The sequence below is a fragment of the Oncorhynchus tshawytscha genome, linkage group LG09 (assembly GCF_018296145.1).
Source record: "Oncorhynchus tshawytscha isolate Ot180627B linkage group LG09, Otsh_v2.0, whole genome shotgun sequence".
Lineage (NCBI taxonomy): Eukaryota > Metazoa > Chordata > Actinopteri > Salmoniformes > Salmonidae > Oncorhynchus > Oncorhynchus tshawytscha.
Window position 1 is genome coordinate 29136310 of NC_056437.1, and position 12667 is coordinate 29148976.

Consider the following 12667-nt stretch of genomic DNA (forward strand, 5'->3'; position numbering starts at 1 on the left):
CCTATAGTCATGCTGTACGTGAGAGAAAAGGCAACATCCAACTGGGCAGAAACTGGTTGAATCAAGTGTTTCAGGAATTTGTCAACATATTGTGACGTGGAATCAAAGTGGAAAATACAATGGATTTTTTTTAAAGTAATGTTAAAAAGAAAAATGCTATTACAGCCTCTTTGCAATAAGGAATTGAGACCAAAAGCTTTAAGTTTCAAGTATTTAATACCAAGGATAGTCAGCTGAGGGCATATATTTAGAAAGTTCAGAAAACATCTTATACTCTTCATTCCTTGTAGGTGTCACCTCCTCAGCCATACATTTTATGACCCCAATGAGTGTCCCTCCTTTCCCCTGTGGAATGTCCATGCTCCTCTTTTGTTTAGCCAGATGTCAGAATCACACCCCGTCTATCTTCTGTTCTGGGCCTGACCCTGCTCTCTGACCCTGGGCAATTTCCTCTTAACTGATTAGGTTCATCTTTCTAAATGAGCATACACACAGTTTCATGGCCTAAACTCACAGTAATCATTCACTAAACAGGATAAAAACAAACTACAGTTTAATTTGAAACATTACATTTTTGACAGAATCCATCAGTCCCCCCTATTAAAACCATAAACACTTCTTATTGTTTAATATCACTAAACAATCATTCAACTGCCGGCTGTAGACTTACTTCTTTTGGTTTTCTCCAGACCTGAGAGTGTGATAGAAACCGACTTGATAGACATAGAAAAGACTAGAAGACACAAAACAAAAAAACACTGAGTTAAAACAATCCTAAATTCTACTGATTATCATAAGCATCTATGTAGATACATGTATAAACTAAATCTCTGACCACAGCTTGAGGGACACAACTGACAAAATATCTTGCTACCTCTGAGCCCTATACCCACTGATATGCTTTTCTGCTCAGGTCCACAAAAAGTAGGGCTCTAAATATCCCCATTATGCTTTTCCTCAGTCTTCCATCAAGGGCTACAGGATCACAAGATGTGTTTTTCAGCCAAGTCCTCCTCACTGCGTTCACCTCCTAAAGCTGCCCTAAAGACGCAAGCCGTAGCCTGAATCAATTTCACCTCCTCTTGTGGAAAATCTGCACAATAGGTGTGTTTGAACAACAAAGCTTTACTATATGGAATCGTAACAATGCCATCATTGCTACACCCGTAACTGCCAACACTGCCCATGCCGCATATTCCAACATCCACCTTATTTGATCAATAGTCCAATACCATGCTTTTCCTACAACACCTTCCACAACCTTAAGTCTCTTTTGTTATTACTCCCAATGTAACAGCAGTAAGTATTGTTACAGCATTAACTCTGTCAGTAACTTTCATCACCCGCTTTGCCGTTAGATCTATGATTGAGTTTGTGATATTCTCTGCCTTTTTCCCAGTCCTCTCCTAACCTTTTCCTGACCAGCTTATCTATTGCCTCCTTATGTGGTGCTACAGTAGGGACTGGCGGGCAATAATGACCATTACTCAGATCTGGATCACATCTCTCATCCCACAGCATACCCACCCCCCTGTGAAAACCCTAATTGTTTTTCCGCAATCCCTCCACAGATTTCTGTTACCGTGTCTTGGTCCCAGTTCTCTGGGAGGTATGTCAATGGATTATCTGCCCTTTGACATGGAGGAGAGAGCAGTGGGGTTGAGAGAGTGTCCAGTTCTACATATCTCTGGGTCACATGCTTCCTGATTGTCCCCTGCAACAGATGGGCTGCCACCACTACAGCAAGCTTTATCTCTGGGAATACAGCTTCCCGTATACATGGGTCTGTGGCAACCTTCTCAATTGTTGTTCCCTCATCAGTAAAACCATCTCCATATGTGGCTATTAAAGTCTGAAATTGTAAAACTATTTCAGCAATGGTTATGATCACCCTGCTAGAGTCCTCCAAGTTGGGCTTATCCTCATAGTAGTCCTTCCACTCTACACAGACTACTGTCTTTCCCACACAACGCACTATTCCGTGTATAACTCTACACAGTGGAGTGGTATCATTCTCTAATGAGTATATCACCCATTTTCTTAATTTATAGGCGAGGCATCCCTCCGCGTCTATCACAATTAATCCTCAATTTATCAAAACAATTATCAATGATCAAAACTTGCTCTAGCCTCTCCCAAGTCAGTAGGTGTTGATACAGCTTTCACCTGGGACACGTGGATCCAGGCCTTCCTTCCCGACACCTTCACTGCTGTGTAGGACAGTCTGGTCCACCTGGGCTGAAAGGTACCCGGTTGATGAACCTTCAAGCACACGTAGTCTCCCGGCTCTAGTGAGTGTGCTTTCCAATCCTGAGGGAGTCTACGGTGGGCCTCTTTCACCTGGGAAGATATACACTGCAACGCATGGGTCATTTCCTGACAATATGACAACATAGACTCTCCCAGCATGGCCAAATCACTAATTTGTGACGTGAATAACAGCACCCGGTAGTCCCATCGGTCTCCCACTTAACCCTTCTTGTGGCATGAGTCCTATGGTAGCGTTGGAATCGTATCCAACCTAACAAACTCTGAGTCATACTGTATGTTCCTTAATCACACTCTTCAGGAGATGTGATGATATTATTACAGCAAACTTCCTTTCCGTTGATGTGACCTGCTGTATACAGGAATTTGTTGCTTTCCTTTTAATCGTTATACCTTCTTTGACAAACCCTCATTGAAAGTTGACAATAGTATACTATCTCTGCTACTGTCACCATGATCTAGGTCTGTGTGACATTCAGTTTACTTTATATTAGTCTCTGTATTCTATATTGTGCAGTTAGCTGTCCTCTCCTATGTGCTATATCCTGTAACAATATACAGAGTGGTACTTTTTCCCAGAGACTCTATTACCCACTTAATGTATGAGCCACCGCCAGTCACATTCAATTCCGCTTTCCCAATTCCCTATAACGTTAATGCCAAAGAGTGTAACCACACACTGTTGAAACCATTTTCCAAATTGTCCTATACTCCCTAATCATAGTGTCTACCTCACAGCAGATACAGGGTCAGGGAGTTACATCACTAACCTCTCGGGAGAAATCCCAACAATACAACATCCCCAATCTGGTGAAATATGTATCAAAACAAATACAGAAACACTAACCGACATAACACTACCTGTTCAATCAAAGATAAACAACTTAGGTTATTAACATCCAATTAGAGTTACAACTCTTGATTATTCCATAAGGAAATGATTTTATCCCATAAGGTAAAGGTAAAATAGACTATACTTTAAAAATCCTATTGTCCATTATTTCTAGTAAGATTGATCAGGCCTCACCAGAAAGTCAGGACCAAGGTCATTCACCACCATTAGTTATTTCCTTTCCCTATCCTTCAGAAACCACCTAAATTTAAGACCCCAACAATAAATCCCACGATAGTAACACCACTAACCTATATTCATTATCAGTAAATTGTGTTTGCATGCTGGTGTGTGTGTGTTAAACCATATGGCGAAAACACACATGGCCAGGCCTTACTTATCTGGGAGCTCATTTACAGGCCTAATCCTTCCAAAAAGCATGAAAATGACACCCCCTCCTCTCCTGGAAGAGAAAGTGTACACTTCCTTGGCATTCACTATGCTACATCTTAATCAGCAACTCGTACGTTTTAATTACAAACCAAACTCAATGATAAATCCACTGTCCTCCCTCCAATCATTAATCATTTGTTTTAATCAACCCCATTGTTTATATGGACTTAATTTAGCATGTACTACCCTTAGACACGGCAACATTTATTTCGCCACCGAGTCCAACGATTCACTCCCGTAATGACTGGTCTCTCTTCTCCATGATTTTCCATGACCACTGCAGTACAACATTTAAAAAAAGTAATTATAGGTTTGGCTACCCCAACTCTAATTTCTTGTGACCTTCTCCCAATATTAACTCTCATCTAATTTCCAGTGACCCATCCACCCTTTTGTCAATTCTATAAATCTATTTCAGAAAAATACCAAATAAAATGTCTCACGAGATTAGAAATATATTTTTCCGTTCTGATTCTAACTTGTTACCTTTTAGACTCCATTGTCTTTGATTCTCGCAAGGATTTTCCAACCCCAAAGTCGTCTCCACTTCATTCTGTGTATTGTTACTGGACCTATGTTGAAAGCCATGGTAAACAGATCCCAGGAATCAATTAAAAAGTTGTGTGAGATGTCTCCCTTCACATATAACGTAATCTCTATGAACCACTATTGATTGAACCGAGGCCATGCACCACTATTTAAAATGTTCCTGTCCCGCTGCCTTTAACAGTGTTTGCTTCTGTTCTTTTGTCAAAGATGCAAAACCCTTGCATTGCTACATTGCCTCCGAATGCACCGAGTATAGTAGACTCCATTACCACTATACTCATTCTTCCAATGACCCACGGCCCCACATCTAAGACAGGGATTTATCTCCCTAAGCCTTGATGTTTTTTCGCTACGTTTGTCTTACCTTGGCCATTGAAACCACTGTGACTTTTACTGTGGCTGTATTAACCCCTCACATGACTGCGCAGTGAGCAGAGTTCGATTCCACTCTCAAAGCATCCTGCTCTATTTCATCCAATAACCCCGCATTTGCCGTTTTGATAACAGGTTTCAAACCTGCCATCAAAGCAGACGTACATATTCGATCAATGTTTTCACGAACCCAGTCTTTTTGCAGCTGAGCACTAATCTACTAATTTAGGGTTTAAACCACTCCCAACGGTATCCAGGGTGTTTAAATCTCCACACTCACACTCTAATACACTCCAATTTTAACTATTGTTACTATTTTTTTCTCACAAATGTTCCAACTATTTATTTACTTATTTCTACAAATTCGAATATATATATATATATATATCTCTTTCTACCAGTTCCCATACTAAAATCCCAGGCTCACTACTGTTCAAAGGTTTGGACTCACTTAGAAATGTCCTTGTTTTTGAAAGAAAAGCAAATGTTTTGTCCATTAAAATAACATCAAAAAATACAGTGTAAACATTGTTAATGCTGTAAATGACTATTGTAGCTGGAAATGGCAGGTTTTTTAATGAAATATCTACATACAGTGCCTTGCGAAAGTATTCGGCCCCCTTGAACTTTGCGACCATTTGCCACATTTCAGGCTTCAAACATAAAGATATAAAACTGTATTTTTTTGTGAAGAATCAACAACAAGTGGGACACAATCATGAAGTGGAATGACATTTATTGGATATTTAAACTTTTTTAACAATTCAAAAACAGAAAAATTGGGCGTGCAAAATTATTCAGCCCCTTTACTTTCAGTGCAGCAAACTCTCTCCAGATGTTCAGTGAGGATCTCTGAATGATCCAATGTTGACCTAAATGACTAATGATGATAAATACAATCCACCTGTGTGTAATCAAGTCTCCGTATAAATGCACCTGCACTGTGATAGACTCAGAGGTCCGTTAAAAGCGCAGAGAGCATCATGAAGAACAAGGAACACACCAGGCAGGTCCGAGATACTGTTGTGAAGAAGTTTAAAGCCGGATTTGGATACAAAAAGATTTCCCAAGCTTTAAACATCCCAAGGAGCACTGTGCAAGCAATAATATTGAAATGGAAGGAGTATCAGACCACTGCAAATCTACCAAGACCTGGCCGTCCCTCTAAACTTTCAGCTCATACAAGGAGAAGACTGATCAGAGATGCAGCCAAGAGGCCCATGATCACTCTGGATGAACTGCAGAGATCTACAGCTGAGGTGGGAGACTCTGTCCATAGGACAACAATCAGTCGTATATTGCACAAATCTGGCCTTTATGGAAGAGTGGCAAGAAGAAAGCCATTTCTTAAAGATATCCATAAAAAGTGTTGTTTAAAGTTTGCCACAAGCCACCTGGGAGACACACCAAACATGTGGAAGAAGGTGCTCTGGTCAGATGAAACCAAAATTGAACTTTTTGGCAACAATGCAAAACGTTATGTTTGGCGTAAAAGCAACACAGCTCATCACCCTGAACACACCATCCCCACTGTCAAACATGGTGGTGGCAGCATCATGGTTTGGGCCTGCTTGTCTTCAGCAGGGACAGGGAAGATGGTTAAAAATGATGGGAAGATGGATGGAGCCAAATACAGGACCATTCTGGAAGAAAACCTGATGGAGTCTGCAAAAGACCTGAGACTGGGACGGAGATTTGTCTTCCAACAAGACAATGATCCAAAACATAAAGCAAAATCTACAATGGAATGGTTCAAAAATAAACATATCCAGGTGTTAGAATGGCCAAGTCAAAGTCCAGACCTGAATCCAATCGAGAATCTGTGGAAAGAACTAAACTGCTGTTCACAAATGCTCTCCATCCAACCTCACTGAGCTCGAGCTGTTTTGCAAGGAGGAATGGGAAAACATGTCAGTCTCTCGATGTGCAAAACTGATAGAGACATACCCCAAGCAGCAAAAGGTGGCAGCAAAAGGTGGCGCTACAAAGTATTAACTTAAGGGGGCTGAATAATTTTGCACGCCCAATTTTTCAGTTTTTGATATGTTAAAAAGGTTTGAAATATCCAATAAATGTCGTTCCACTTCATGATTGTGTCCCACTTGTTGTTGATTCTTCACAAAAAAATACAGTTTTATATCTTTATGTTTGAAGCCTGAAATGTGGCAAAAGGTCGCAAAGTTCAAGGGGGCCGAATACTTTCGCAAGGCACTGTATCTACCAAAGGGCCAGGGCTCCAGGGGACTGGTAATTCCCCCTTTGTACACATGACTCACATCGGGATTCATGTGTCCAATAAATGTAAAATAAAGAAATTAGAATATCAAATTAGAATTACAACTATTGACAACTCCATAAAGAAATAATTGTGTTTGTGGTAAAAATTGCAGGGTAAAAACAAACAAAATGTCCAAGCCTTACTTAATTAGGGAGCTCGCTTGACAGCTGGATTCGGGTACATTTAACTGCTCTCCTAAAGCACTTGCCTTAGGAAGCCTTTCAAAGGGAGAGATACAGAATCATTGCTAAAAATGTGTTTTTTAAAAACTTGGTAGTAGACATTCCATCAGTCGTATACAGAATGATACTTCAGACACATGATACAGTGTACCGTCAAGCTGAATATGCACCTTTTAAAGTAAACAATCCCAGAACCCCTCTCTTGTAATCATTGTCATTTTGACCTGTTGCATTGAGATACAATTCTGTACAAACTGTCCCAGGGACATAAACTTAGTCAAAAATATATAAAACCTGTTTAACTTCTGCTAGGATCTTTCAAAACGTTGGTGCTGTCTTATCTGCTCAACATTCGGTATTAAAAACATTTACTTGGATCTACTTCAATTCTGGACACAGTTCCGCATAATGAAAACATATTATTGTTTTAGATTACATTACTTAATTAAATCACTGGTGCTACCCAAACTATGGAATTGAGTAATAAATTGTCAAAAACATCTTATTCAATTGTTCATGCCTCCATCCAAAATTCCCCCACTGTGCCCCTTACAGCCAGTTTGAGTACAGTGTGTAATGGCGGCAATCTATTGTTCCACAGGAAGCTTATCTCTAACCCAAACAATAGAGGGCTTAAACACGAGAGCAGTTAATCAGGCCTTGAAGAGTGAATGGCCTCTAATTTAATATCAGTTCCAATGCTCAATCCCTCTGTTTTACGACTTCAAATTACTAAAATATTGCATTATTGGAGTACTGCAGATACTGATGGTGAGGATTCATTCAATCAGTCACTTGCATGAACACAGAAAACAGTTATTAGAAAAGTACAAACCTAGAACACAAATGTATGGGTAGAAAAGCACCAACATGAAATGTTCCATCACACTACATCAAGTCAAACTTTAAATCATGTGTGATTTGATTTAGTCCTATTCTTTTTGGTTGAGATGTAGACATGAATCCAACAAGTCAAACTGGAATTAAAGCCAGACTAAGTCAATGGCAAAAAATATACGTCTCCTTCAGATGTTGATATTTGGTTGCATTGACAAACATAAACAATTTAATATCAACTTTGCAATACAGTAGCTAAATAACTTTTCAACAAGTTAATAGGCTAACAGATGATATGTTGGTTTCATGTCTAAAACCAAAACCCCAAAAGAAAAGTTAAAGAAAAGGATTAAGCCAGTAGCTCAGATGAATCTATGCAAGCACTAGATACATCTCCTATAAATGTTCATATTTGGTTGAGTTGTCAACCAAACACAATTCAATATTACTTTTGTAAAACAGTAAATAGCCTAAAGTTAAGGCTATCTTACAAACTAATGCAGGGTTCCCCAACTTGCAGGCCGGGTGTTTTTTTTTTGCCTGTAAGACTGTAAAAACACCAGGAAATCTGCTCCAAGATATTTTCATTTTGGAAATCGGTTCCCAAGTATTACCATACATAAAAGAGACACGTGATATAAGTAAGGTTTGAAATGATTGTTTTAGTCAAATATTATATCTGCTTGAGCTTCTTGCAGTCTACAAATGATTTGTAATTATGTTCTGGCCCCCCAACCATCCGCTCAAGAAAGAATTGTCCCGTAGCTGAATCTAGTTGATGATCCCTGAACACAGGAGGTTGGTGGCACCTTAATTGGGGAGGACGGGCTTGTGGTAATGGCTGGAGCGGATTAGGAGGAATGGTATCAAATATATCAAACACATGGTTTCCATGTGTTTGATGCCATTCCATTCGCTCTGTTCCAGACATTATTATGAGCCGTCCTCTCCTCAGCAGCCTCCCCTGTCCCTGAACTAATGTAACAGTATTTATTCAACCTTAAAATGAGTAACACATCCATGGACACATTGAGGTTACTGTAACTACAAATGTCTGATTTAATCATAGAAATCGTGCATGTTCAAGGAAGCATGCAAAGGTTGCATGTCTATGGATATTTTCACCATTGCTATAATAATCTGTGCAGAATCTCAATGAAACCTCAACTACAATCCAGGTCATTTGGTTATGCTATTTGATTAGGCACAGTGATAACACATTAAGTTGTTTGTATAAATACAACATATCTGACATTGTTTTGCCAATTGAATTTTGTTTAAATGGTTGAAAGTGTAGTGATAACACATTGGGAATTCAACAAACTTCTGGCTGGCTAGGTTGAAATCTCATTGATCAACATCTCAACCAAATATTAAAATGTCCACGTTGAACTGCCGTGGTGTGCACAGTGGAATATTTCAGACAGACCATCTCTGTACCCAAAACTAATATCGCAAACCTTTGGTTGTGTGGCAATAAACACATTTATATTCAGATCTATCAGGCTGGAAGTAACAGCAAACTGTTATCTGTCATTAGTAATAAAGTAATTAGTGAAAGTTCTAGCAAGCTGATTGGTGATTAATCTACCTGATCAGAACACTACCTCAGCCCAGCCCACTGATAATATAACAAATACATAATATGTGCCATTTTATCAGACATTTTTCTGCAAAACAACTTAGTCATGTATGCATTAATTTTACATATGGGTGGCGCCGGGAATTGAACCAACAATCCTGGCGTTCTAAATGCCATGCTCTATTGTACAGAGTGATTAACCAGCTTTCCATTACTTTGACTAATGTCAGATAACAGAGTGAGTCTGATGTTATTGCCAATGACTCTGCACCCAGCCCAGAGCAGAGCCCTCTGGTTCAGAAGTGAAGTAGTTTGAATGAATGGGAGCTGCTGTGTAAACCAAGGTCTGGCCATGATGACTTGACAATATTTCAGTGTGAAAAAGAAGCTTAATCTCCAAAACAGTTTGGTACATAATGATGTAATCACTCAGACTGTTCCCCTACTGGTAGACTAGATGTGGAGGGGTAAATCCCCTTTTAATTCCAGTAATTCCAGAGAGAAATATCCTCACAGAAAAGAATGAGAGAATTGCAGATTTTAAATGTGGGTTCATTTCAGCCTTGATCTGAAAGCCATGTCCCAAACATATTAACAGGGATCTGTAGTTTTCTATCGCTTTCCCTCATTCAATTTCCGATAATTATGTTAACTTAAATATCTTCATTGAACCCCTCTTCTCCTTTTAACTTTCATCCCCCGCCCTCCCTTTGGTAAATCTGAGGATGACTCCCTTTTTCTTTTCCTGTCCTACAGGCAGAAATTCAAACAGGATGTACCCGTGACAAGAACTATTCAACGCTGGTCTGACCAATCGGAATCCACGCTTCAAGATTGTTTTGATCACGCGGACTGGGAAATGTTCCGGGCAGCGTCCGAGAATAATCTAGATTTATACTCTGATTCGGTGAGTGAGTTTATAAGGAAGTGCATTGGAGATGTTGTACCCACTGTGACTATTAAAACCTACCCTAACCAGGAACTGTGGATAGATGGCGGCATTTGCGCAAAACCATGGAAAGGTGACTGGGAAAATGGCAGAAAACAAACCGTGTAGATATTCCCTCCGAAAGGCAATCAAACAAGTGAAATGTTGGTATAGGGACAAAGTGGAGTCACAATTCAACGGCTGTGGCAGGGTCTACAGGCATCCACGGACTACAAAAAGACAACCGCCGACGTCACTCTTCCAGACAAACTACACACCTTCTTTGCTCGCTTTGAGGATAATACAGTGCCACCGACGAAGCCCACTACCAAGGACTGCGGGCCCTCCTTCTCTGTGGCCGACGTGAATAAGACATTTAAACATGTTAACCCTCGCAGGGCTGCCAGCCCAGACGGCATCCCTAGCCGCGTTCTCAGAGCATACGCAGATCAGCTGGCTGGTGTGTTTACGGACATATTCAATATCTCCCTATCCCAGTCTGCTGTCCCCACATGCTTCAATATGGCCACCATTGTTCCTGTACCCAAGAAGGCAAATGTATCTGAACTAAATGACTATTGCCCGGTAGCATTCACTGCTGTCATCATGAAGTGCTTTGAGAGACTAGTCAAGGAACATATTACCTCTACCTTACCCTAAACCCACTTCAATTTGCTAACCGCCCCAAAAAGTCCACAGACGATGCAATCGCCATCGCACTGCACACTGCCCTATCCCATCTGGATGAGGAATTCCTATGTAAGAATGCTGTTCATTGACTACAGCTCAGCATTCAACACCATAGTATCCTCCAAGCTCATCATTAAGCTTGAGGCCCTGGGTCTCAACCCCATTCTGTGCAATTGGGTCCTGGACTTCCTGACGAGCCAGCCCCGGGTGGTGAAGGTAGGAAACAACACCTCCACTTCGCTGATCCTCAACACAAGGGTGCGTGCTCAGTCCCCTTCTGTACTCCCTGTTCACCCATGACTGCGTGGCCATGCAGTTTGCAGACGACACAACAATAGTAGGCTTGATTACCAACAACGACGAGACCGCCTACAGGGAGGAGGTGAGGGCTCCAGGAGTGTGGTGTCAGGAAAACAACCTCTCACTCAATAGCAACAAAACAAAGGAGATGATCGTGGACTTCAGGATAGGAGGGAGTACCCCCCCTATCCACATCAACGGGACAGCAGTGGAGAAGGTGGAAAGTTTTAAGTTCCTTGGCGTACACATCACGGACAAACTGAAATGATCCACCCACACAGACATTGTGGTGAAGAAGGCCTCTTCAACCTCAGGAGGCTGAAGAAATTTGTCTTGTCACCTAAAACCCTCACAAACTTTTACAGATGCACATTTGAGAGAATCCTGTCGGGCTGTATCACCGCCTGGTACGGCAACTGCACCTCCCACAACTGCAAGGCTTTCCAGAGGGTGGTGCCATCTGCACAACGCATCGCCGGGGGCAAACTACCTGCCCTCCAGGACACCTACAGCACCCGATGTCACAGGAAGGCCAAAAAGATCATCAAGGTCACCCTGCTACCATCCATAAGGCAATGTCAGTACAGGTGCATCAAAGCTGGGACCGAGAGACTGAAAAACAGCTTCTATCTCAAGGCCATCAGACTGTTAAACAGCCATCACTAGCACAGAGGCTGCTTCCTACATACAGACTTAAAATCATTGGCCACTTTAATAAATGGATCACTAGTCACTTTAATAATGCCACTTTAATAATGTTTACATATCTTGCATTACTCTTCTCATATGTATATACTATATTTTATACCATCTATTGCATCTTGCCTATGCTGCTCTGTCATCGCTCATCCATGTGTGCATATTCTTATTCCATTCCTTTACTTAGATTAGTGTGTATTAGGTAGTTGTTGTGGATTTGTTAGATTACTGTTAGATGTTACTGCACTGTCGGAACTAGAAGCACAAGCATTTCGCTACACTCTGCTGACCATGTTACCAATAACATTTGATTTGATTTAGACACAGAGCTTACTATGCCCTCTAGTGGTGGGATGGTACAATGACACACTTTAATATATATATATTTTTTTACATTAACCCTCAGTCAATGCTGAGACCAATATATTTTTTCCTGGTGAGCCCTGTATAGCACCATAATACACATCCAAATACAAGAAACACATTACTACAAATGCATATACACATTAAAATACACTTTATTATACACAACAATACACAAAAAGCTAAACGCAATCATAAAAAACAGACACATTCTTCAATAAAAAGGTCCCCTTACAGCCATCTGAAATGCCCTAGAGGTACCAATTCCTATTTCTTAAGTGCATTGTAGATCATTCCACACACAAGGCGCAAGGAAACCGACCTAACTCTCTAG

General features: G+C 40.7%; 1 long non-coding RNA gene across 1 annotated transcript; it reads right to left on the minus strand.

Annotated features, from left to right (window-relative positions):
* Positions 1 to 210: 210 nt before the first annotated feature.
* LOC121847156 lies at positions 211 to 4714 on the minus strand. Its single transcript, XR_006084077.1, has 4 exons — positions 4467 to 4714; positions 4040 to 4125; positions 671 to 3830; positions 211 to 438 (listed from the first exon to the last, which is right to left on the minus strand). It is a non-coding gene; the product is annotated as an uncharacterized LOC121847156 (long non-coding RNA).
* Between the last annotated feature and the right edge of the window lie 7953 nt (positions 4715 to 12667).